This window comes from Kogia breviceps, chromosome 20, assembly GCF_026419965.1.
Source record: "Kogia breviceps isolate mKogBre1 chromosome 20, mKogBre1 haplotype 1, whole genome shotgun sequence".
Classification (NCBI taxonomy): Eukaryota; Metazoa; Chordata; class Mammalia; order Artiodactyla; family Physeteridae; genus Kogia; species Kogia breviceps.
The window spans coordinates 17,863,862-17,886,001 of record NC_081329.1 but is presented as its reverse complement, the minus strand read 5'-3'; the positions used below and the strand labels follow the sequence as shown (position 1 = coordinate 17,886,001).

The following is a 22,140-nucleotide window of genomic DNA, read 5'->3' as shown; positions in this document are numbered from 1 at the left end:
TGGAAATAAAGACAAAAATAAACAAATGGGACCTAATGAAACTTAAAACCTTTTGAACAGCAAAGGAAACCATAAACAAGATGAAAAGACAACCCTCAGAATGGGTGAAAATATTTGCAAATGAAGCTACTGACAAAGGATTAATCTCCAAAATTTACAAGAAGCTCATGCAGCTCCATAACAAAAAAATAAACAACCCAATCCAAAAATGGGCAGAAGATCTAAATGACATTTCTCCAAAGAAGATATACAGATTGCCAACAAACACATGAAAGAATGCTCAACATCATTAATCATTAGAGAAATGCAAATCAAAACTACAATGAGATATCATCTCACACCAGTCAGAATGGCCGTCATCAAAAAATCTAGAAACAATAAATGCTGGAGAGGGTGTGGAGAAAAGGGAACACTCTTGCACTGCTGGTGGGAATGTAAATTGATACAGCCACTATGGAGAACAGTATGGAGGTTCCTTAAAAAACTAAAAACAGAACTACCTTACGACCCAGCAATCCCACTACTGGGCATGTACCCTGAGAAAACCATAATTCAAAAAGAGTCATGTACCAAAATGTTCATTGCAGCTCTATTTACAATAGCCAGGACATGGAAGCAACCTAAGTGTCCATCAACAGATGAATGGAAAAAGAAGATATGGCACATATATATACAATGGGATATTACTGAGCCATAAAAAGAAACAAAATTGAATTATTTGTAGGGAGCTGGATGGATCTAGAGTCTGTCATACACAGTGAAGTAAGTCAGAAAGAGAAAAGCAAATACCGTATGCTAACACATATATATGGAATCTAAAAAAAAAAAAAGTGGTCATGAAGAACCTAGGGGCAAAACGGGAATAAAGACACAGACCTACTAGAGAATGGATTTGAGGATACGGGGAAGAGGAAGGGTAAGATGGGACAAAGTGAGAGAGTGGCATGGACATATATACACTACCAAACGTAAAATAGAGAGCTAGTGGGAAGCAGCCGCATAGCACAGGGAGATCAGTTCTATGCTTTGTGACCACCTAGAGGGGTGGGATAGGTAGGGTGGGAGGGAGGGAGACGCAAGACGGAAGAGATATAGGGACATATGTATAACTGATTCACTTCGTTATAAAGCAGAAACTAACACACCACTGTAAAGCAATTATACTCCAATAAAGATGTTTAAAATAAATAAATAAATAAATTAATTAATTAATAAAAATAAAAACTCCCTTAGAAACAATGAAGAAAGCAGAGAAATCCACTAACCACTGGACTGCTAGGGAATTCCCTAGACATTAAGACACTGATTTGATAAAAATATTTAGAAGTATGCCAACCTGTTTCATTAAATAGAATATAAAACACTGAAAAGCAAAAAAAAATAAAAAGTAAAAAAATAATGTATTCATGTTTGAACCAATATTTATTAAGTACTTCCTAGATTCAATGCCCCTTAAAAATACTTGGCTACTTTTGGGGGTCAAACATTGTTTGATGAATGTAAAAATTCAAATCCATTTACTCCTGTATCAAGATAATTAAAAGAGTTTTGGGGGCTTAATGAAATGAGACTTTAATGACACATTACAACTTTTGATTTTTCTAGTTAAATACTCTTCAGCAAAAGTTTGATTTATTTTGTAAAAATAAGTCCTCCAAATCAGGATTGGCTTTAAGACAAGGTGTCTCAGGAGGTCCCTTATTTTCCTTTCATATCTGATAGGAATCCATTTGCCACTTGTAACAGAATCTGAACTACCTCTCTCATGAAAGAAAGATCGAGAATTAACCACTCTAATGCTGGCATGGAGACTGCAGAGTCATTAGGGACTCAATAGCCTTCTGTCCTTCACTCCACTATCCTTAGCATTTGGCTTCTAACTCTAGGTCACCTTTGCCCTAAGAAGTAAATTAAAAGATCAGCCATCATCTCCACATTCCAGGCAGGTAGGATAAGGAGTGAGGGACAAGGCCCCCCCCAAAAAAAAATTGTAGACCTTCCAGCTAAATCAGCTCCTTTGAAACAACCTTCTCTGAAATCTCACACTCTCTGCTTACTTCTCACTAGCCTGAAGTTAGTCTCATGACCACATCCAGCCCTAAGCTGGCAAATGCAGTCTTCTAGCTGAGCTCATGCTTCTTCTACTAGAGAACAAGGGGAAGTGGAGGCTGGGTATCAACAAGCAGTCTCTGACACATTCCCTTTGATTCTCATTATTTTTATCCTCCCAGAACTTGAGTGTTTTCTAACATCCTAGTACAAAGTCCTATTCTAACACTCTCTCCTCAACAGAGATACAAAGCTTACACCTGTCCATTCACTTTACATGATCCACATGCCTTTGTCTCCACCCAATAAAAGTTGATTTTCTGATTGTTCACTCCTTCCAGTGAGTGACCTGAGTTAGTTGTGACTGTAAAGTTATTTTGGATCAACTGATTTACCTAATATGCTAACGGAGAATTGTGAATTACTATCCCTCAGCTGTTAACTGTGTTAACATAACAGAATTAATCTGTAGACATGGAAAACCAAGTACTGTGGCAACTGGAGATGGCAGTTGAGGCAAAAGATTATTTCAATAAGCTGCAGATCATCCTTTGATCTTTGCAGATCATACTTTGATAATACTCTGTGGTTCTGTAATACTAGATTGAGTTGTAAGTTATATAAGGGATGCATTTCAGTAAAAAGTAAAAAAGTATTTATTTAATTCACAAATCTTTAAAGAGGAAAAGTGGATAATTAGTGAACACCTGTCTTATTTATGGGCTACCTATTTCAAAACTGTTATGTATCCCACCAATAAAAAATATTCTTCAGGATTAAATCTCATGATCGAGCCAGCATTTATGCTTTTCAAGACTTAAGTTTTACATCTCCCCTCCTTTTCTATTTGAACACTATAAATTTAGATAATGATTTAGAAATACATGATCATATTATATGTATTTAGAAGAAATCAGGTGAATTTTAAACACCAAAAAGACATAAAAATATTTATCACTCTAGTGAGTGTCTAAATTATTTTTGATACCTACTGTGTATACTTAATACTACAAACAGACCAGAAAAAGAATAGGGTAGGGTTTAATCCTGGTCCATATGTTTAGTGTGGCACATATAAAGATGGAAAGGGGCATTTTTCTGTTTTACATCACTTTGAATTTCATTAGTTACCCTGTTCAGCATTAAACTAACTACAGAGGCAGAATGCTCGTCTCATTTATCAACCAAGCAAGCAAATGGAAAAACATCAACAAAACAAAAAGATAATCAGAATGGCCCTATCCTCTGCTCATCTTAGTATAATAAACACCGAAAGACATCAAGAATAAGGGAAACTGGGTCTAAATACTAGATCTGATTTTTTTTGATAATTACAATTCTAATTATGAATATCTCTAAGTGGCATCGAGTGACTGACAGGTTACAAGGTAAAAGAAGAAAAGTGGTATTCTCTCCAGCCAACCTTCAAAAGATCTATGAATACTGCATACTGGGGAAGTTAGAGTATTATGTGTATGCATGTATGTGCACCTGTGTACAGGAACTCAGTTCATTAAAACAGAGATGGTTAAAAAGTAATTATGCAGGCTGGCCATTACAACAGTGAATATATACATATACTACTGACACTCAGTGACTATTGGAATATGTAATCTTATTTGTTTACTAAGGAGACATTGAATCATTTTAGATGAGCAACAATTTCTGTGAAGGATGGTAAAATAGTATCATTGTTTTGGGTCATTTACAAATCAAATAATAAATTTGGCAAGTTGGTGTTAAGCACAAAATAATCTAACAATAATTTCCCTATTAACACTGAAAGGCTTAAACTCCCAAATGTAAAAGTTACAGGTAGATAAATAATGGTGATTTTCATTTTTTCTGTTTCTAGAGAGAGAAAAGATGATGAAAGAAATGGCCAAAATACAAATAGAGTGAAGATCAGAGAGACATCATATAGGATAGCAAAAATAATTACTAAAGAAAAATTACTGAATTGTATTTGGAGGTGATGGAAAATCAGGGAGAGAACTAAAAGGATAGAGAAATATTGATAGAAGGATTAAGATGATGTGGTCAGCAAATTAAGCATTGACTGAAGTGATTCACTGACAAAAAAATCAAAATGTTGAGATAAGGGAAGAGAGCACCGAATTTTTAGGGGTTTCAAAATACAGAAGAGGAAGCTTATAAGGACAAACCAAAATATGCGAAGTCCTGGCTAGTTATATATATCCAAGGGAGAATCTGACAGCCTGGAAACCAAATACCAACCTAATCATACCAAATGCAGCTCAAACCGGAGAGAAGTAATCTTCTCTAGCAAAGCTCAATCCTAGGTAGGGCCAGTTTTGAGAATTCGCAGAAGAAATTATGAGAGAACGGTGTTAGAATAGGAACAAATCATTCCCCCAAAGAAGAGGGAATGTTGAAAATGATGAACTGGTTAGGCGTGTTTTAACCAGGAGGTTGAAGATCTTGAGTTAAATTCAACCTCTGGCATAAGCACAGAAAGGCAAGAGGAAGCCCTTGGAACCTGCTGCCGCCCACTCCCACACACTTCACAAAGGGGAAAAAGAGAAAATATTGAAACCCCTTACGTGTATTTAGAAGGTGCTAGTCAATAAGTAAATCCCTCAGCTGCAGTGCCTCAGCTGTGACTAAATAAAAACAGAGTCTTGACAAAATAAAGAATACTGCCAGCTATCTGAATAGGCTAGCGTTTTAGTGACATCACTTTTTAATTCAACCGTTGAAAACTAATTTTAAACAGAGGCACCTCACGGATACCCACGTTCAGGATACACTCCCGTGCAGGTATCTACATTTTATGATGAGTTCCCTTAAACAGGTAAGGAAATAAGCAGTCCAATGATTCAAAACCACCATTTTATTAAAATCAGTAATGATCACTTGCTGTTGACCTATTTTCTATAAATAAGATAGTCTGTGTATGTATTTCCAGCATCGAACCTACTCTTCCTTCCCCTATCCTCAGAAAAGGAATGTACAAACACTGGTTCTTGAGACTAGTATATTTTAAAGTGTTTCAGCACTTTTCAGTTTGGGCTGGGGGGAGGGTTCTTACATAACATATAAAATAATGTATATGAGTTATTTCTTTAATAGAAAATCTAAAATAATTACCTGTGAAAGAATAAAATGGTTATAAAGAATAAATGCACAAGTTCATACTGCATATATGTCAGGCTCAAGATGAAATGAAAAAAATTATACTATACTAGCACCAAATGATTCTTTAACAAATGCTGAAATATTGATAGAAGGATATAAAACATGTTTTGTGTCAAAAACATAGACGCTTGAAGACAAATCGAGGATATATGTATATTATATATTTACATATAGAACGTATTTCTATAATTTGTCAAATATTTAGATATATTTTATGTCAGTAAATATGTATTTATAGATACTTGCATTTATATAATAATGTAATATATATTTATACTTATGTATATATGTAACTTATGAAATTGTATATATATATAATTTGTCAAAGACTTCACTTTCTATGGTAATAAATATTAGCAGCTTTGAGTTTTTTTAGTGAAAAAAGTTTTGACAATATTTCAGTGGTTGCTATTAATCTGTAACATCATTGTAAGGTAGAACTGGACAGAGCGCAAATATAAGGCACTAAGTTCTCTGCAGCTTAAAGTGTATAGCTTTAATATTATCAAACGATTCATGCATTTGTAATTTGAATATGAAGACAGAAATGAAAGTTAAGGGACTGCAGCATACATGAGGAAGAATCACTCACTCTCAGGGAAAATCTTTCTCAATACTATACTATTGATAATACAACATATGTGTTAACATTAGCAAGACACTACAAAAATGTGATGAATTCCATTGCTTAAAAATACAAGCCAGAAGAAATGTTTTGAAGAGTTAAAAGGCTAGCACTTGATTGATTTGGTGAAATATTTAGATGTTCAGAATCTTCCTATTTTCCTGTGGTCTGTTTTTCAGTTTTAATGAACTCATGCTGGCATATATATGAAATGCTTGACAAATGAGAAAATATATCTTTTAGATCAGTTTTAACAGACCCTCAGATAATTTTAGAAAATTTCAGTCTTTTGTTTGTTTGTTTTCTATTTGGCCTGTTATTAAGCATTTACCAACACATCACTGACTATAACACAAAATATTTCAAGTTGTTTTCTGCATAATTTGGAAAATTAAACCTGCTTAAAAGATGCCATTAATTCCCTCCACTTGGAAAAATTTTAAGAGGATTGTGGACAGTTTATAGATATTGTGAGTGACTAAACTTTGACAAAATTTTCCTAGTGCTTCCTTTATAATTTCTGGATTAGTTTAGAGTATCCTGAAATAGAAAGCCAAGCTTAAAAAAAAGAAAAACAAGTTTTAAAAACGGGCAGGATTTTCTGTAAATATAGAATACAAAAACAAATTGGAATCTAATATTAATAGAATAATTTGTTAAGCATAAACTTAATTTCATTTTCAAACGTTTATTAAAATGAGTTGTATTTCCTTTAATGCCTTTATAATATATAAACATGATGAATTGGAAATTTTAAGAAAAATTTACACTAATAAAATTTCACTGGTATACTAGGTATTTATATATAACAAATTACAGTAAAGACTTCATGTGACTAAAGGAGTTATACTGCTTAAATAATTTGAAAAGCACTGGTCTAATCCAATTGCCTTGCTTATAGATTAAGCATAAACCACACATAAACATAAAACAGGGTGCCAGAGATATGAAGTGACTCACCTACAGTAACATACTCACAGATAGACACGGTGTCTTTTTATTTTCCCCGCACCACACTCAAGCTTTATACTTCATATTTCTTATAGCAGAACAGGACAATCTTTGCTTGAATAAATCTCCCCACATAAATTGCATAGGAGAGGTGAGGGAAAAGCCAATGAAATCACCCATCGTCTCCTCTTCCCAAAAGCACAACTCCTGACTGTTAGATGCACCACTCACGATCAAAAAGGAGTAATTACAGATTTGAGAAACTACCTATGAAGCTATTCACCTGAGTCATTTGCAAAGCTGCTACCTTAATTCTCTTTCAGATGAAACAGAACCTTGGAACAATGAATGTTTTTAGTGGAACCACAAAGGTAGCCATCCTTGTCTTTCACTTTTATATAAGCTTTTGGTTTTAAAGTAATTATAACTCTCTTCCCCTTCCATTCATCGACTGATTCTAGTAGAATTCAGTCTCATAGGCATTAGATCTATGTTTGACAGGTGGTGGCTTCCTCTTCTCATCTGTTTTTATTCTTCACCCCAAAAGTTCTTGAGGTGGATATCCTTTTCTTTAGGTTGTGCGCTCCTGGGGTACTGGTTTCATTTTTCTGAGCTGTAGTCCTCATCTGTACTATGATGGCATGAAATGTGCTTCAGGAGTGGTTATGGACAAGAGTTGAGAAAATGGTTATGGGGATAAATAGGGGCCAGGCTCACAGTCAGCAAATATTACTTTTCTTAAACCCAACTGAAATAATACAAATTTTGAAAGTAAGTTACAGTATTTTGGTATGAAAAAATTTACTTTTAAAACAACTTATTTATTTTTTGCCACACTGATCCACATTTAACTTTTAACCTGTGTCTGAAGAAAAGCTCTGTCTGTCCTGATAAAAGCAAGAAGAATATTAACAATTGGTAGTCATTTAAAATTCACATGTCTGTACATTGATACACAAATAATGCAGTTCCTTCAGATCTTCTGAATATATGACTGTGTACTTTTTTGTCAACAACAAACGTAAAACGGCAGCCCTGAATATGACCCAATGGAATGACTCAGGAAAGCAACTCATTTGAATGTTTAAGCTCCTCAAAGGCTTAGTTCATTTGAATTCTTGCCATAATTTGAGACTGAATATCTTGTTTTGATCGTATCATAACCTAAATGGCTTCCAAATATAATATATACAGCACCAAACTATATGAGTGAGCTAAAATACCATATGGTCCATGTGTATTACAATTAATGAGTAACTAGATGATTCTGGAGACAATTAGATCATTTAAATGGCTAATCTGCATTCACTATCCTATCTATCTTCTATGAGATTTAACTTAGCAGTATTTTTATAGTTACTGTTGAGTGTCTCATTAATTTAATGTATGAGCTTCCACAATTATCAGGCATGCTTACTGAACTTTGAAAAGAGCACTGCGTTTTTGCAAATCCTCTGACACTAGCACTCAGAAAATTCTTTTGAGTATATTCACTAATGTCCTTAAGAAATATGCCAGGGCTTCCCTGGTGGCGCAGTGGTTGTGAGTCCGCCTGCCGATGCAGGGGACTCGGGTTCGTGCCCCGGTCCGGGAAGATCCCACGTGCCGCGGAGCGGCTGGGCCCGTGAGCCATGGCCGCTGAGCCTGTGCGTCTGGAACCTGTGCTTCGCAACGGGAGAGGCCACAGCAGTGAGAGGCTCAAAAGAAATATGCCAGACCTACAGAGTTATAAAATGCAAGAAATGTCTTTCCAAGGCCCTGAATGCTATGTCTCAGTAAATCTGAAGAGAGCCTAAAATATATTGGGATAATTGAAATGTTAAGTGTTTTTAAAGTTGAAAACTATAAAGAGTGTGAGGTATTTTGCTGGCTGTGGAAAACTGGTGCATTGCAGATATTGGGAAAGAGCCATAACCAGCTATCTGACACCTCCAAGAGTTCCAATATGATGATTTCTTTTTATTGGAGTATAGTTCCTTTACAATGGTGTGTTAGTTTCTGCTGTACGACAAAGTGAGTCAGCTCTACGTATACATCTATCCCCCCCTCCCTCCTGGACCTCCCTCCCACCGAGCCCCCCATCCCAGCCCTCTAGGTCGTCACAGAGCACCGAGCTGAGCTCCCTGTGCTATAAAGAAAGTTCCCACTAGCTATCAGTTTCACACACGGTAGGTTTGTTTATGTCAATCCTAATCTCCCAATTTGACGATTTGTTTTTAATGCATAAAGTACCCTGAGATACTGAGGATTATCACTCATCTGAAATTTTCCCATCTCATATACATTTCATTCATTTCATTGAAATTTCATTGGTCTTTTATAATCTCTATTTTAAGAGTGAGGAAAAGAATTCTGAATCTTAATTCACCCATTCCCAGATAAAAGGGAATAGAGAAAAGGCAGGGAAAGGCATGGAAGGCGGAGTGGGCAGGTTAACCCACATCCCCTTCAGGGATGTGCATCCTGAAATTTTTAGTTCCACAACGATTCTTTGCTCCTTTGGGGAAACTACATATATGTATTTTGTTTAATAGTAATGAAATTAAGTAAGATCCAGTAAAAGGGAAAGTCTAATGTAGTCACCACAAAAAGCTTTAGACTGAGAAAGCTCGCCTCTGGGGCTCGAGCTTCACGATGCACTGAGGTTAGCCAAGCCCTTTCAACTTCTGGGGTCACTGTTATCTGATCTGTGAGCTGAGGGAAATAGCACTGAATACCCACTAGTACTGGAAAGGACAGTTAGGTGCTGTGTGTGGAGCCCCTAGCACAGTACCCAGTACTTACCAGAAATGTCTTCTATGACATACACAGTAAATAACTTCAGACAATATTAAGGACTGCACATAGGAAAGAGAATTTCACCTTGAGACCGAAATCGCTGATAAGATATAGAATAGAGACAGTTAAGAAAGAAATGAGTGGTGTTAATGTTTCGTATCTCAGAACAAAGAAGCTATATTTGCCTTAGTTTTCAAAGTCTGAGTTGACCCGATGCCCTCTGCCTCCACAGACGGTGAGCCTGAGGGAGGGGAGCAGGAGAGGCTCAAGCTCTAGAACAAGGAAACATGTCTGAGTGTCTCCTGAGCACCGGGAGCAGGTGGGAGAGGGAAAGGCAGAGCTTCAGAGCTATGGCTCCACTTGCTCAGAGCGGACAAGGAGGGACAGTGTGGCTATCCAGTCTGTAGTAAGGGAAACAGACCAGTCCAGAGGTCCTCTCAGAGTCACCTCGAAATGCCCCAGAATCGAAGGCAGCGACCAGATCTGTATAGACATCTTGTTGCCAAAGAACGAATCGATCAGATACCTCTTCTGTTACCTGGCCCTACTAAGTACAGGAATTCTTGTAAGGGTCCAGAGAACAGAAGGCACTTGCTAGCATTGTATTTCTTGCCAAATTAAAAAAAATATATATATGTGTGTGTGTGTGTGTGTGTGTGTGTGTGTGTGTGTGTGTGTATATATATATATATATATATAAAAATATAACCTTTTTGTCCACTAATATTTATAGTCATTACACATGGGTAGCATAGAGTCCTTGATATTCAGGAGGCAAGAGGAAGACACTGTTCCCTGAGAATGAAGAATGGAGGCTTCCAAAAAAGAAAAGTCCTGAGAAGAGAGGTCTGGTAGGTCTTATCCAAAAATACCTGGCCTCATCACTTTGCCCGGCTAAGCCTATTGTTCTATCTGCCCCCCAAATGTCCCCATGATCTTGCAGAGGTCAATTAAGGTTTTGTTTCTTTTTTATTTGAGGAGGGTATTATGACTTTGAAATATAGCTTTTTTTAAAAAACCAAACCCTGGTAATTCTATACTTACAGCAATTTGTGTCACACGTGAGAAATAGAAATTTTAATAGATACAGTTGTTATTTTAAATATCATATGATATCACTTATGTGTGGAATCTAATAAAAAATAATACAAATTAACTTATTTACAAAACAGAAACAGACTCACAGACAAAGAAAACAAATTTATGGTTACTGAAGGGGAAAGGGGAGCTGGAGGGATAAATTAGGAGTTCGGCATTAACAGATACTCACTACTATATATAAAAGAGATAAGCAACAAGGACCTACTGTATAGCACAGGGAATTATATTCAATATCTTGCAATAACATATAATGGAAAAGAATCTGAAGCTGTATACCTGAAACTAACACAATATTGTAAATAAAATGTAGTTTAAAAATATATATATATACATAGTTGCTATTTTCTCCTAATTAATGTTTACTGTTTTCACAATAGTTCATTGTAAAAAAACTACTCTTTCTAACTTGATTACTTGCTCTTCCTCCCCCTTTTCTTGTTTCTGATGTGTCTGATTTTAAAGCTGAGATTCTCTGATGTGTGGTAATTCACTTTATTAATTGGAACAATTTGTCCCAACATGACATTCCGTCAAAAGCCAGTCTGTTTACGCTTCACTTACTCAGTGTACATTGGGAAGAAAGTGCTCAATATCTTCGTAGATTGCTTAGATTATTCTAGAGTCATTCACTTACTGAACAGGTTATATCTCAGGGTTTTTTTTAGACTTAAAAAAAAATTTTAGAAGCAAATAAAAAAATTGGACAGGAAGAATCCATTTCATAATCTTTGTTTTTAGTGGAAAATGGTAAAAGTAAAATTTGCCAAATTGTTATAGCATTTGCCAATTCTTCAATTTGTATGATATCTTTTGCACATGGTTCATAACTACCTACTTTAAAAAAATAGAACTACATCTATTTAGAAATGGAGAAGTGGGAATAAGATCTTTATGAAGAAAATATCCCTCCGTCAGTGTTTCTGACAGAAGTAAATCTCTCTGGAATATTCAGAAACTGTTGCAGCTATGCCAGCAGTTTATCTTTAAATGTCATAGTAATATTAGACTCCAGTAGGGCATTCCTCAGTTTTTACTACCTGGGCAACAATTACTGCTACCACCACAGCAGGATAAGTAGGCAAATTTGGGCTCTCTCTTCCTGTTCAAGCTATTTCATCAGTAATAGTGTAAGCGATCCCATTTGGCATGAGGCTTCTAGGCAGATGGGGGAGAAAGACAGGTGACGATTCCTTCACAGTTGAAGGTGATCTAGAATATCACATGAGAATCTGTGTTATTATGTGTGATGTTATAGAGGAAAACTGGTATTATGTAGGAAAGTACATAGGAGATTTTCAAGACTTCACTCAGAGTGGTGTGTGCATAAATAACATATTCCTATCAAAAGAAACACGAAGTCCATTTAATCCATTAAAGCCAATATTTGGTTTTAGTTCACCCTCTCTAGCAGCACTGTCAAAAAAAATATAATACAAGCCACATATGTGAGTTTGAATTTGAATTGAAATTCACATTGAAATTTGAATTTGAATTTGAATTGAATTGAAACTCAGACTCTTAAAGTCCCATTAAAAGAAGCTGATGAAATTAATTTTAATAATGTATTTTATTTAACATGTCAAGCATATTTCAATTATTTCAATGTATAATCAGCAATTTAAAAAAATTTAATAAAATATTTTACTTTCTTTGTTCATATTAATTCTTTAAAATCCAGTGTAAATTTTACACTTTTAGCATATCTCAATTCAGTCCAGCTACATTTCAAATGCTCAATAGCCACACGTGACTGGTTATGGTATTGGACGACACAGCTCTATAGCAACTGTTCAACATCTTTCTACTTGTTCTTGTGCTCCCATTAGGCTAGGAAACACATCATCAGACATTTTTGAAAATTAATTAAAATTATGTGTTACCAGTACCTAATACAGGTACCTCAGACCTTACCGATTAGTCAGAGTTCAATGCTATAATCATTGGTTAGTCAATTTTTTTCTTTCATGTGTAGGCATATAGCTAATTATGAAACCCAATTTTTTGTTTATCAATATAAGTAAATATGCAAATGATATATCATGAAAAGCAAACAATGGAAATGAATTTAAATGAACAAAATTTTTCAAGACATTAATTTCTTAGTTATAAGTTACTCTGCTTCAGTTCATGGCTGTTAGACCATGAGGTGAATATAAGAAATATAAGAATAAACCATATAAAAGTCAGAGGAAAGTTTAGCAATACTGAATTCACCAACAGAGGAAGTCTACTAATAAAATAATTATAGGCTCTGTATAGCCTCCCTGACATATATCCTCCTGACTCATTTGATTAGCTAAATGTACTGAATAAACAAAACGCATCTACCAATAGAACAAAGAAGAAGTTTCTGTGTTAACATTTATTAATTTCAGTCCTAAGACCAATATACATATATCACAATTATTTTTAATATGACTATGCCTAAATTCACGATTGATACCAGGGATTGACATAGAGACTGAGGGTCAGATGATGTCACTATTCCTCAAATTCATATTAAAAACTGTACCCATTTCACGACCTGAGGTGCTAGTGCTTTGCACACTCCACAGTGTCCTTGGTTTCCTCGCCCCTCCCAAGTATCACGCAGTGCTTCATTACACTTTGCACACTCAGTCTCACTGAAGAATGCTCCTTCATACTCTTGCTGTAGAGGAAAGTTCCTGATGCTGCATACACTGTTCCCTTGTTCTTATTTATCTCTTCATCTATTCACTCTTTTCATCTACTGAGCTCTTCGTATTTCCTAATGATCACTGAAATGTATGACTCCTGGGTTATAATGTTTTGCCTTCTTAGGTTCTGTTACCATCGCAAGCAACCTCAAAATTACTGTGAATGACCCATCTAGCACCTAACAGAAACTCACTCTGACTTTCCTAAAGTTCAAGAACCCTCATGTCTACTCACCCATACCAAAAACCAAATATACCTTGTCATCACTTGAATTTTTTCTGTGTAATAAATCTTAAAATCCAGAATCTTAGTCTCAATATAATCTCCTAATTCTCACATGTCCTAACTCCCCTAACAAAGACCATTTGCATTTTTAAAGACCCCATTTGTTTACTTACCTTGTCAAGACCAACACCAATTGCATCCTGTTTTCACATCCTACTTGTCTAGCAAGTAGGATCGTAAAGACCTTTGCTTTTCAGACCTTATTAACAAATGTTCCTGCTATGTGAGACAAGACTGATCATTAATATGTGTGATCATTTGTGCTTCTTTGAACCTATTTTCCCCGGATCTCCTTATCCCCAAATATCTTCTACAAGAACCCTTTAATGTGCAGGGGCATTCTCCAGGCATCCATCTTACCACTGCCCTTCTCATTCCATCGATTCTCCTGGACCAATATCTTCCTACTCTGAATTGTTAACTATGGTTCATATGCTTATAGACCCCAAGTTTTGGTCTGCAATCTGTTTGGTCTTGTGAGCCTTAGACTCTTTGTTGTATATATTCACCTACAAGACCAACAAACAGCCCCGGATTAGCACAGTCCCAAACTGAAAATATTATTTTCCCCACTATCCCAAACTGCAACTCCTCCTATGTTTTCTTTCTTAGTGAATGTAAAAAATAGTATATTAATATAGCAAAGTATAGTGAGCTCACATCAATGACATTAAATAAAAATGTAGCAGTGTGGTGGGTTTAGGTAGAGATCATAAATTCAAGTATCAACAGAGTGTCACTTATGACTGAAATAGCTGCAGGCAGTGGAGGATGAAGTCAACTGGAGAGGGAAAATTCAAGGCACTCAAATGCACATTTTATTAAAACTCTGAAAGGACCAAACTATACAAACCTATGGCTGCATCTTGCCTGTAGGTTCCTGTTTATAATGTACTTTAAGTGAATGTTTCTGACCAGTTGGCACAGGTACAAGAAACATGAGGTTGAAATTTCTGGGCAATTCTGTGAATTGCCATTCTTGCTAGGATGGATCTCACTTATTTCAGTACATGATTTGAAAGGGAGAATACCCTCAATACCTCAGGTTTTCAGTTGATTCTCAGTTAACATGAATAAACTACAAAGTGCGAATGTCCTTGTAGATGGAGCACAAGGAAAGAGTTCACTCAGGCAGCTGCATTCCACTCTCCTGGAATAGAGAGAGGTACCAAAAGGGGCTGAAGAAGGGGAAAAAACTCCAAAGAGAAGAGGTGAGTAGGAGTCTTGAGGTCTAGGAAAACAGGAGATATAATGGAGTTTGGTATGGTTCAGAAAAAAAAAAAAAAAAAAAAGCATTAAATTAAATCAAATCAAATGAATGGATTCTCCTATCCAAGAATGCCTACAAAAAATTAAAAGTCAACAGTCTGGGGGAAAAAAAGTGAGGAAAGTATGTATTTAGCCTCACCTAAAAATACTGGGAAGGCTACTTTGAAAATGAATACAGCCTTCTTCAATAATTTCCAAAACACTAAATTTGTGTCTTATTAGGAAATTGGACAAATGAAAGGAAATGTACTGTCTAAGACTGAAAATATAAATAAGTTGAGTTTAAATTTTTTAAGACTCATGACTCTTAAGACATTAATGTAAATACTTATTGGTATTTTACAGAACATTTATGTCCTTCCTTAAAGAAATCCCTGATGTCCATAAATAAATGATTTTAACTTGGATAGATTCCATGGATTTAAGTTGTGTGAAATACTTATAGTGTTTGAATTTAGCCATTTTGTTTATATCATTAGGGTCATTTTACTTCCTTCTTTGGTTTCTCATACTGTATCAGCCAAAATAGGCTGAATAATACTGAATTAACAAATCAATTCCTAAGCAAAACAAAGGTTTATTTTTCATCACAGATTGAATGAATTCTTTTCTACACATAGTTGCTCAGGGATTCAGGCTGTAAAACAATTCCCCATCTAGAAAGATGCTATTCCTCATAGCAAGGGGAAGAGAGAAAATGGAAACTATTTTATGAGCCTTTCATGGTCGTCTCATTCTAGACAACTTCTGCTCCCATTTCATTGACCCACGTTTGTCACATGGCCCCAATTAATTATGAAGGATCCAGGAAACATAGGGAAGCAAACAGAATGTTTTTAGATCATACCTTCCCTGATAAAATGGAAAGAGCATGGAACCAGGTGGTCAAGGAACCTAGATTCTGGTTGTATCTCTGCCAGTCCCGCCACACAGGAGCCTGGGAAAGTCATTGTCTCGCAGTGCCCAGGACTGGCTTGCCTACAAAAAGGGGCCCCTCCGTCTCCCTGATTTTTAGCAATATCTTCAGATGAACTACAATAACGAAGAAGCACATAAAAATAAATTCTTCTCTTTAACGTATCTCCCCAATTGCCCTCTGAGACAACTGAGGTGTCTCTGCTGGTGGCTCTGAAACATCTTTCTAAAATTAATATAAAGTTAAAAGGCCCCAAATTTTATTCTTCTCTCCTGAACAGGTGTATTTCCATATCTAATCAAAGGAATTAGCTTCCTAAGAGATTGGACCCCAAAATGGATTTTTCCTAGAGCACCCGCACGTTTTTCCTTGAATGGGTGACAGGTGTGGGGATATGTCTATTTTCTCAATGCTTGAGCAGCTAGACATAGCCTGTGGCAGCTGAAATCTGTCATTTCCTGAACAAGCTGACCCCTCCTTTCACACTAGGCTTCCACAGAAATGCTGTTATGTCTTTTATGTATTAAAATTTGGGAAATACTAATCCAAATGATGACCTGCATATTTCGTTACTTACTTTCCAGTTCTATACATCTAATTAAATAGAGCTCCAAACTGCATAACTGTTTTCTCCCCATTCAGTTGAAACTAGACTGTATTTTGGAATTCAAGGTGTCTGCAGATGATTGCATTCCCCTCTGCTTTTTACAGCAACTCTTCAAGCTTGACATACTGCTCTACCTGCTTTTCCGGTTCATTGACGAGAGTGTTAAATTTAAGTCTGGGCCCAGTACCAATCCTCGAGGCCTCCCACTAGACACCTGTTCTAATTTGATATCCCACCATTTATCATTACTTAGTTTGCAGTTCTTCAGCCAACCTGTGCTTGGCCTCATCACAGAATCTCTGTGATTCTTGATAAAACTGACTGTGTGAAAGTGTTTACAGTGCTGAGGCCAAAAGCCAATGATTCCCAGTCCAATGGGAGATTTCTTTATGTGTCCATTGCTGGGAAATGTTTTTGGTAGGACTATTAATCACAAAATCTTAAAAATAATAATTTGTGAAACTAAGGCTTGCGGAATAAAGCTGTTAACTAATCTTCATCTGTAAATTGGTAGTTGGAATCAAATTTCCAATACTTTGCTACACATAAACACAAAATAAGTTGCTCAGAATTTGAGACCCAAAGCAAGGCAGCTGAAATCATCCCTGCCTTCCTTGGTGAATCTATTCCTCCCGTAAGCCCTCTATCTTGATTAATACCATCAAGTGCCATTAATTCTTCACCCCATCCTTTCCACTGCCTCACCCACAATTCACCTCCCACCCCATCATCAACTGACACCGATAAATAGGCCCTCTTAACCTTGGTAGGATCTATTGCACTGTTTGCTCTAATTCCTAAAAACAAAAATTCAATTTATAGGCACACAGATCTGAGCCAATTATTAACTCTATAATCGAGCAAATTACTTATTTTCTGAAATGTGTTACCCTTACCTTTAAAAGAAAGGGAAGTAATGACTATGTCACAAGATTGTTGGGAGTCCATGTTAAGGTAGGTACCATTATTAAATCCTCAGTATCCTGTCTGGAAAATTGAGGTGTTATAATACATTTTCCTTTCCTTTTCTATACAAGTCCCTGTATCCCTTCTTCCAGCCTCTCTTCTCTCCCTCTGTGCATTCAAACCACACTTACAGTGACTTTTCTGGATAACAAATTAAATTATGTAATTTCCTGCTCAAAAATATTGTATGGCTACTACTTCTATGAACAATAATATCCACAGTCCAGAATGGCATCTCGTATGAACCCACTTGTACAGCCTGAGATTAGGATACATACTTCCCACATCTGAGACTATATCAGTCCTTGCACGTTTCTTCAAATAATTTATACTTCCTTCCCTATGTAAAATAATCGTTCTTTTCTTAATTTTCAAAGCTCTCAATTTAAATATTTTTAGCTCCCAGAATTTACTAGACACTGGTTTTGGCACTGAGGATAAGGCAGGAAATAAAACAGGTCATCTTTGCAATTGTGGACTTTACTTTCTCTTGGGGACAGGGAAAATAAACAGTAAATATGTGCTACAGCATCAGTTAGAGTCAGGTGCTATTGAGCTATAACGGGTGGTCAAAAAAACCATTGTGAATAGGTGATGTTTAAACAACAGAATAAAGTGAAGAAATGAGCCATGAAGAAGTCTGAGAAAAGTGTTCCCAACAAAAGAAATGTCAAATAAAATGACTAACAAGAGAACATTCCTAGTGTTTTAAAGAAATAGCAGGAAGGTTAATCAGGCATGGGGGGCTCCACCCAAGATTCCAAGATTCAAGTGCTCCCCTTCCAGAATGTAGATGTGTTTCTGGGAATTGGCTGCCCATCCATGGACTACATTTCCCAGCATCCTTTACATCTGTGTCATTGTGGCTAATTCTTGAAAATAAGATGTAAGCAAAACTGATACATATGGGGTGGGAGGGCAAAGCTGGGGCGAAATGAGAGTAGCATCGACGTACATCACTACCGAATGTAAAATAGTTGCCTGGTGGGAAGCAGCCGCATAGCACAGGGAGATCAGCTCAGTGCTTTGCATGACCCAGCGGGGTGGGATAGGGAGGGTGGGAAGGAGGCTCAAGAGGGAGGGGGATATGGGGACATGTGTTTGCATACAGCTGATTCACTTTGTTGTGCAACAGAAACTAACACAGTATTGTGAAGCAATTATACTCCAATAAAGATCTATTAAAAAAACAAAAGGATAAGTGACACATCCTGGCCTAAATCGTAAACAAAAAAGAGGTGTGCACCCCACCCTCTCTTCCCTCATTTGAATGTAGAAGAATCTGTGCTCTTGTATTCTATATTTTTAAATTTTTTGTGTATTATAATGTTTTAAATCTTAAAAAATCCTTTTCGGTTGGGGAGAGATTGTCCCTCCTGGGGCTAGCCAATCCTTACCGAAAGCAAATGACTCAGCAGAAGGCATCACCTTTGATATGCAAATGAACCAATTCATAGCCTTACCTCTTCTATCTGGCCCATGCATCCCTGCAGGCAAAACTCCTCTGCCCGAATCATCCCTAGGGCCAAGTACCAGGGATCTAGCGACCACCCCTATAGTTTAAAATCCTCTGAAATTATTCAAACTAGCCAATCCCATTCGTAACCTGTTTGCCCTGCTCTGTACTGTCTGCCTGTGAAAACCCCAATAAAGGTCCTAAGCTTTCCCCTTACTCCTGTCTTCTACCACCTGACTAAAACCCGGCACATCTCTGTGACACTGTACGGCATGTGGTAACCCCATCTCTAGGACCTGTGAGTATAACAAACTTTGTTTTCTTGTATCTCCTGTGTCTCCACTTGTGGTTACACCTGACTGACCATACCATAAACAGTTCTTCAGGATAGATGCCAGAGCCTTACACCAATGAATCCAAGTCAACACTGCTGGGACAGAGTGAACGAAGTGATACAGAAGTCTCTGAAAGGTGGCCAGGAAGTAGGCAGACCAAGTAAAGAAAGATCCTGGTTGAATTTAAGAAAAAAAGAAAGAAAGAAAGAAAGAAAGAAAGAAAAAAAGAAAGAAAGAAAGAAAGAAAGACTGATTTTATTTTGGAGGAATAATCCTGAAGAGGACTGACTGTCAAGGGGCTGTGGTGTGTGGGGTGTGGGAGACTAAATTCATCAAGAGCCAACAGACTCATGCAGTAATCTACCTGAGAACTAACTGCCGCTCAGAACAGATTAGTATGGTAATGATGAAAATGTGGCGAAGTCATAGTTCAATGACATTTTGAAAGCAGAGGTTAACAATATTTGATACGGGGTTGTGAGAGAGAAATGTCAATAATAACTCCAAGTTTTATGCATGAGTAGTTGGGTAAACAGAGGTGCCACTTACTGTGAGAGTAAATATTAGTAGAGGACCCATTTGTGGGGGCATGTGTAAGAGCTCTGTTGAGAAATATTAATTTTGAGATGTCTCTGAGACATCCAATTATAGATGTCAAGTAGGCAGTTGGATTTATAAGTCTGGAGTTCAGGAGAGAGGTTAAAATAAAGATGTAAGTTGAGAGTCATCAAAGGACCTGTGTATTTATGGCCATAGAATGCATATTTGTTTTTATAATACATTATTTTTCATTTATCTGCATGATACAGTGTAGTAAACACTTTTCTTATGCCATCCACCATGTTACAATGAATGCCTTGTCTTAAAGATCCATTCGCCCAGCGATACGCTGATTTCCATCCTTCTTAAAGCTTTACTTTTAAAAACATTTCCTCTGATATTCTAGGTTAATTCTAATAACTCAAAGAATTATTGAGTTATTAGACTTCCAAGAATAACCCTTTGGCTTAAGCCATCTCAATTTGGTATCCATTATTTACAAACCAAAAGAATCTTGATTAAGACAACAGCAGTCATTCATTTATGTACCTATTAATTCATCTATTCTAGCCTATTTATTTGCATTCATCTACTTGGCAAGGGTTGAAAAGGATGAATGTGTGCAAAGTATCAGTGGTTGGACAGGTGAGGAGGAAGGAATACTTACAGTTTCTACTGATCATTTATAGCTTCGATATTAGCAGTTACCTGTAGACCGTAAAGGCTTAGCTACAGACATAGTCCTAAAATTTATTAGGGACTTTAATGAAAGCCTTAATTTTTGGTGGCACAAACACAGCCACTGAAATGATTAGCATGCTACTAGCAATGCTTATTTTCCCGATTCAGCCCCTTCTCAATCCATTCTCTGCCGCTGGAGTGAGCTATCACTCTCACCGTCTCTCTCAAAGCTGACAGTGTGGAAAAGGGGCAACCACTGCCAACCACTTGAGTGTCATAACTTCCTATAAAGCGTAAAATATGAAACTGGGAAACTCGGATGTATTTAAATGTTTGGTATATAATACTACAAACTAGAAAGTACAATACCTTACAATATAAACATAGAAAAAGCTCCTATTTTACAATGACTCTTGTAGTGGTACCAATATTACACCTGTGTCATGGAGGATTCATACTCTTACATATTTTCAGTCTCCACTGGAGAGTCCCCTTCAGTCAAGTCAGGAACATTCTCATCTATTTATTAGTTTCACATGTTATATCACCACCCATTTAATAATTTACAGTATGCTTTCAAAAACAGTGTGCATCCTATTCTTCGTCTACTTCTTACAATGTTGCTTGACAACTTCACAAAGGAGGCTTCTCATCCAAGTTTTCAAGTTAACCATTTTCCACATTTTCTGACTCTTCCTTATTATCTTTGCCTACCATCTTGTCATTTACAGCTGTCCTGTATGTCTGCTTTCTCTTCAAACCGATTGTATAGCAAACTCAAACATGATACTATTTTTGAAAAGCCTTTTTCAATCTATAGTGAGTGTCATGAATACTCTCAATACCTATCTGTCTTCTTCCTATCCCAGGGCTCAAGGATGCTAACCACCCCCCCCCCACCCGCCGGGAGCCCTGATTACTTTAGTGAGGAATTGGATAAAGCCCCAGTTACTGCTAAAGAGAAGTAGCTTCTTCCTCCATTCCATTCACTCTTACTGAATCACTGCCAAGCAATCAGCTGAGCCAGTGAGTACTCCCAAAGCAAAGGGCATGGTATGATTCCTTCGATTTTTCATATCTTTTAAAGATTCATGTGCTTTGCACTTCAGCACTGATGCAAAGGAACCAAACACCACTATTAGACCTGCACTGCTCACATTTTGTAAAGATCTGAATTAATGAAACACACCTTGACAAACAAGTGAGCCTTAAGTACAGTAAATGCCCAGTGAAGTTTGCTGATATGACTTGAATATAATTATCTGCTTGAAAGTGAAGAAAAGACTACTTGTGCTTAAAGGATTTTTAAACACAAGAGAATTGACTATCGATCAGAATGATCAGGAAAGTCTCTTGCCAACTATTATATTTTAAGGGATAGGTATTAGATAGAGCAATATTAAAATTCAAAAAGGAAATATCCATTTGAGACATTAAAGACATTATTTGAATTTGAAGTAATCATGCTTCAGTGGTAATAAGAAAACACTTTTAAGAAATATAATATATATGATGCTAGAGCTAGTAAAAACCACAATACATAGTGCTTTTTCAAATTCTAAAAAACATTATTTCTGATATTGCCCATTAAAATTCTGTATCCAGGTAACTGGGGCTAATGGAGAAGATGATCAGAATCAATGTCAAAGCAATCCAATATTCTTTCTCTAAAATAAGCCTGTCTCCTTTACTGAGAACTATCTTCAGGTCACTTAGAAGTACAGCATGACACATAAATTAAGG

General features: G+C 36.6%; 1 protein-coding gene across 6 annotated transcripts in view; it reads right to left on the bottom strand.

Moving 5' to 3' along the window:
- Positions 1-22,140, bottom strand: part of SGCZ (sarcoglycan zeta) — a 926,925-nt gene that overhangs the window by 574,582 nt on the left and 330,203 nt on the right. The window lies entirely within an intron of this gene.